The sequence below is a fragment of the Tupaia chinensis genome, unplaced genomic scaffold, assembly GCF_000334495.1.
Source record: "Tupaia chinensis unplaced genomic scaffold, TupChi_1.0 Scaffold000111_1, whole genome shotgun sequence".
NCBI lineage: Eukaryota > Metazoa > Chordata > Mammalia > Scandentia > Tupaiidae > Tupaia > Tupaia belangeri.
Genome location: NW_006159575.1, coordinates 2,124,062 through 2,129,487, shown reverse-complemented (window position 1 = coordinate 2,129,487; position 5,426 = coordinate 2,124,062). Strand labels below are relative to the sequence as shown.

The window sequence follows — 5,426 nt, the reverse complement described above, 5'->3', positions numbered from 1 at the left end:
TCTCTCTCTCTCTCTCTCTCTCTCTCTCTCTCTGTCTGTCTCTGGTGAGTACATGCGCCCTGTAGCAAAAACCTCTCCAAAAAAAAAAATAATAGTTTTTTTCTTCTCTTTTTAAAAATTTTTTTCTCCTTTTTAAATTTTTTAAAATTTCATTTCCTTTTCATTTTACCTTTCTCCCTTTTCTGCTCAGCCTCCATATACTGAGTTTTAGACAGGTCTGGGTGCTCAGTAGCCAACTATCTGAATACTTTTAGGGTCAGATTAATCCTCAATTTTCATCGAATCAGTTGTGCAAAGGGAGAAAAGTTGTACTGTTGACAGACTGCAGGTCACCTCTTTCTGTGTTCCTCTGATTGCCCAGACTTAACTCCAAAGACTAGGAAAAGACATATAATTCATCAGATGACCAGTAACTTCTGCAGAGGCACAAGAAATATAAGAAACCCCCCAAAAAATCTCTCCCCTAAGGGAAAAGAATAACTCCTCTCCCTCCACAAAGAATACAAGGAAACTCATGGAAGTGTCAGATAAAGAATTGAAAATACTTGCAGTGACAAAGCTAACAGAAATGCAAGAGAATCGAGACAACGAACTCCAGAAGATGCAGGAGAAAAGAGACACCGAGTTCCAGGAGGTGAGAAAGTGGTAAGAGAGGTACACCTAACTTTTTGGGGTTTATCTGTGGACACGTATGTTGTGAGATTATCCAATTTTTTTTTTTTGAGAGATTTTCACTGTAGGGCGTGTGTGCTCGCCAGACAGACAGAAAGAGACAGAGAGACAGAAAGCGAGAAATCACCCCCCAGGGGGTATGGTCACGCCGCAATCCCTTCTCCTCCATTCTCCTCTCGGGATCTTGGGCACGCACGCACACGCGCCTGGCGTGAGTTTTAAGCCACCGGGTCCGGGACACGAACCACGGTCGACTACGTGGGCGTCCAGCGACATAGCCATTACGCTAACTGCTGGTTCCCATGATTATCCAATTTTTTTGTGTATATAGAGTTTAAACATTGATCACTGTTTTGTATACTGTGACTAAGTGTGTATTTTCATGTATGCATGATGTGAAATGGTTTGTTTCTGCGAATATCTTTGTGTGTTTGTGCCTGTGTGTATTTAATTTTTGTGTAGGGTCTGATGTTCATTTATTTTGTTTGTGTATCTGGTTTAAGATTGGTATCTAGGTGGGACCAGCAGATGGAGTAGCGGTTATGTCACTGGACCCTCAAATGGCCTACCTTGGTTTGAGTCCCAGACCCAGTGGCTTGAAAATCACACTGGGCCACGTGTGCATGCATGCCCAAGACCTCAAGAGGAGAATGGAAGAGAAGGGACTTGGGGGGGGGGGGATGATTTCTCACTTTCCCCCTCACTCTCCAGTAAGCACATGTGCCCTAAAGGCAAAAACCTCTTTAAGGGGAAAAAAAAAAAAGATTGGTATCTAAGGGCCAGCAGGTGGCATATGGTTAAAACACTGGACTGCAATGTGACCAGCTGGTGCAGGTTCCGACCGTGGCTTAAAACTCATGCCAGGCACATGTGTGTGTCCACATATACACCCTAAAAAGTTAGGTGTACATCTTCCATATGTATAGAATAAAACAAATAATCATCTCACACCACAAGACACAAGAAAATTAGCTCTCACACCCTCCTCTGCACACACACACAAGATGGTATTTCAACTCATTTATAAAGAAAAAATTGCCCATCCCATACTCTACACATAACACACTAGAGGAATCCAGCTACTTTTGCTCCTTTAGCAGACAGATAGATCTGAAGAACAGGGACACATGAGACCAGAGAGTACTTGGGGTCGGGGGTGGGACAAACCCGATTCCTGTCACCAGGCTTTGGGGCTCCCCTGAGCCCTGTGCTGGGAGGAGCGGCAAGGTGAGCACCCAGGGGTCCTCTCTGAGTGGCCAACTGGAGCTCTGGCAACAGTGACCAGAGCTTCCTGTATTTAAGTAGCAAATACACCCACGTCCAGGGCAGAGCTCTGAACTATTTCCAGCTGATGGGGCCCCGACACTTTCAGTCTCCTTCAGGATGAAGTCACCCGACATTTCTGAGGTGACCTGAGAGTCCAGATCCTGCCTGGGTGACTCGGTCCCTGCTGTGGGGCGGGTATCATGTGTGTGGAAGAGCAAGGACTGGACTCACAGGTGTGAGTAATCATGTGGACAGGTCTAGAAGGCCCTGCACTGGCTGCCTGTGGAGAGAAGTGGAGGAACCTGTCCGGCAGGCTGGGAGGTGGCTGAGCCCTGGGCAGTAAGCATTCACCTGCTGCATTTTTGTATATTTGTTTTTACCCAGGACCTCATGCCAGCCCGTCTTTACTTCCTGGATGTGGCAAACAGGTGGGCTACTGCCCTGAGTCACCGACATTCTCTGGGAGGAGCAGATTAAATAAACAAGATGGGCCCTGGCTTTCTCTATGGAGAAGGTGAGATTTCTTCCCTGGTACCCTCAAAAAGGCACCCCCACCTTATCGTTCAGTCTCTGCAAAGCAACAGCTCTGTGTTCCTTCATTTTAAATAAGGTACTGTTTAGGAAAGACATTAGCCTGATAAAGACTAGGTTGATGTTAGGTTGAGATGTTGATAGAAGTCCTTACTTGCTTTAAAAAAAAAAAAAAAAAAGATAAGAGTCCTCCATGGCAGCTGAGAACTAGTGTTTTCAGGGAATAAGAGAAATGAAGGTTTTTCTGCTGAGAATTTATACTGATAGAGCCCCTATATCCTCTCTGTCTTTCTCTGTCTCTTTTGGTCTCTCTGTCTCTGTCTTTTCATTTTTTTTCTTTAAATTTTTTTTTAAGGTAAAGTATTTCCTTGGTTCTCAAATCCTCCTTTATCTTGATAATAATCCCCTTTCTCCTTCCCATTTAGGAGAGGCAAAAAGGGCAGGCCTTCAGAAGACTGAGTCCTCCATGGCAACTAAGAACTAGTGCTTTTGCATAGTGCGCAGTTTTCATTTCTTGTTTTTAAAAATAAATACTTTTTTTTCTTTTCTCTTTTTTCTTTCTCTTTCTCTTTCTCTGTTTTTTGTTTGTTTATTTGTTTTTGTTTTTCCTTTTTCTTTTACTTCTTCACTTTGCTGCTCAGCCTCCATGCACTGAGTGTCTAGACAGGTCTCAATGAATCTTAGCCAAACATCCAAATACTCTCAGGGTCGACATATTCCTCAATTCCCACTGAATCTGTTGCACAAAGGGAGAAAAACGGAATGGCAAAGAGTTTTGCAGATCACCTCCTCCTCCACACCTCTGAATGCTCAGGTTGAATTTCTAGAAATTAGTAAGAAACAAATAACACATGAGATGACTAGAAATCACCGCAGAGGCACAAGAAATACTAGAAACCAGGAAAATACTTCTCCTCCCATGGGAAAAGAATAACTCTTCTTCATTCACAGACAGTACAATGGAACTCATGGAAATGTCTGATAAAGAATTTAGAATGTTGGGGCCAGCAGGTGGTATGGTGGGTAAGGGCGCTGGATTCCCACATGGCCAACCATGGTTCAAGTCCTGGACCTGGTGGCTTGCTTTCTCACTTTCCCTTTCTCTCTCTCTCTCTCTCTTTCGTCAAATAAAGAAAAAAGATAACAATAACAAATGGAAATAAATAAATAATCCTTTAAAAAAAATAATTTAGAATGTTCGTAGTGACAAAGCTAACAGAGGTGGATGAGAATAGAGACAATGAACTCTAGAAGAGGCAGGAGAAGAGATGACGAGTTCCAGGAGGTGAGGAAGTTCTTGTGAGAGCTGAAAGAAGAAATACACACCATAAAAAATGAATCAAATGGAACTGTTAGAGATAAAGGCTATAATGCAGGAAGTCAAAAACCTCCTTTGAAAGTATTAAAAGCAGACTAGATCATTCAGAAACTCAAATCTCAGATGTAGAAGACAGAATTGCTGGATTAGAAAAAATCCACCACTAAGACTGAGAAAATAGTCCCCCAAAATAAGAATAATATACAAGAAATACTAGATACCATTAAACATCCAAGCATCCAGATAATCAGTATCCCAGGGCACTAATAATCTATTTCATGAAATACTGGAAGAAAGCTTTCCAAATCTACAGAGGCATTCAAAGATCCAGACCCAAGAAATACAAAAGACCACAAATAGAATCAATCCAAGAAGATCTTCTGCAAGACACATTATAACCAGATTGACCAAAGCCACAAAGACAGGATGCTAAAATTGGCAAGAGAGAAAAGTCAAATTACCTACAAAGGATATCCCATCTGGCTAACAGTGGACTTTTCATCGGAAACAATGTGAGCAAGGAAAGAATGGGAAAATATATTGAAAATTTCGAGAGGAAAACTATTTCAACCAAGAATACTATATCTGGCAAGATAATCCTTCATGTGGGAAAATAAGACAAGAACATTCTCAGATAAACAAAACCTAAAAGAATTTACCGACACCAGACCAGATCTCCAAGAAGTTCTAAAGGGAGAGTTATATCAGGAAAACTAAAATCAGACACACAGAAACAAGAGTTCAAAAACAATTATGAAAATGGCCAGTGTAATGATAGGGACAAGTCCAGAGCTGAAAGTTATCTTCCAGAATTTAGATAGAAAGATCGGACTGCAACAGAAGATAGATTAAATATATGAGTCTGAACTGGTGAGGAATTTTATGACTTTTGACTAAAACTGATCTTCTATGCTTTGTTTTCCAGAGTTAAGGATTCTGTCTTCTCGTGAGTTGTGAACAGGTCCATGTACTTACTACTTGAACAGAATCCTAACCTGTTTCCTGGCTTTAAGTCTTAAGCAAAGTTCTCTTAACATTTTTTGATTTTGATTTATTAAAGTTAAAACTGCCTTTATTGAAATTAAAAATATATTTTAAAATACCTATTATATGACCACTGTAAGCTATATAGCCTCAGCTAGGTGCTACGTTATAGTATATTCACTCTACTCACAGACTTTCATGCCTAAAGTCAACATGTGCTCACAGATATGTATATATCAGCTGAACTTGCCATTGAAAGTAGATTCATTAGAGTATTTTGTGAATCAATAAAATATTGGAAAAAATAACAAAGTAAGGAAAAGGAAAAGCAACTGTAGGTATCAGAGAGAGTGTGGGAGGAGGGTGGGAAATGGCAGAGGGTGAGAAATAAGGGGGAAATATATATACAAGAAACAAGAAACGGAAAATTATTTGTTGATGATAGCATATATAATTAAGCCGTTATACAGTGTATTCTGGATGGGAAATTGCATTTTGTTTGCTGTGATGATGCTCAGTCAAAGAATGTAAAATAAATAAATAAATAAATAAAGATAAATACATTGAAACACAGATTTTGACATGTGTGTGTATGTGTTGATTATTTTAAGCCAGAACTGGTCTGGTGTCGGTAAATTCTTTCAGGTTTTGTGGA

The 5,426-nt window shown here is 40.6% G+C and overlaps 1 long non-coding RNA gene across 1 annotated transcript; it reads left to right on the top strand.

Moving 5' to 3' along the window:
* The first annotated feature begins 587 nt into the window (after positions 1-587).
* On the top strand, positions 588-4,844 carry LOC114006977 (uncharacterized). The gene is made up of 3 exons (XR_003548634.1): positions 588-645; positions 2,323-2,452; positions 4,713-4,844. It is a non-coding gene; the product is annotated as an uncharacterized LOC114006977 (long non-coding RNA).
* The last annotated feature ends 582 nt before the right edge of the window (positions 4,845-5,426 follow it).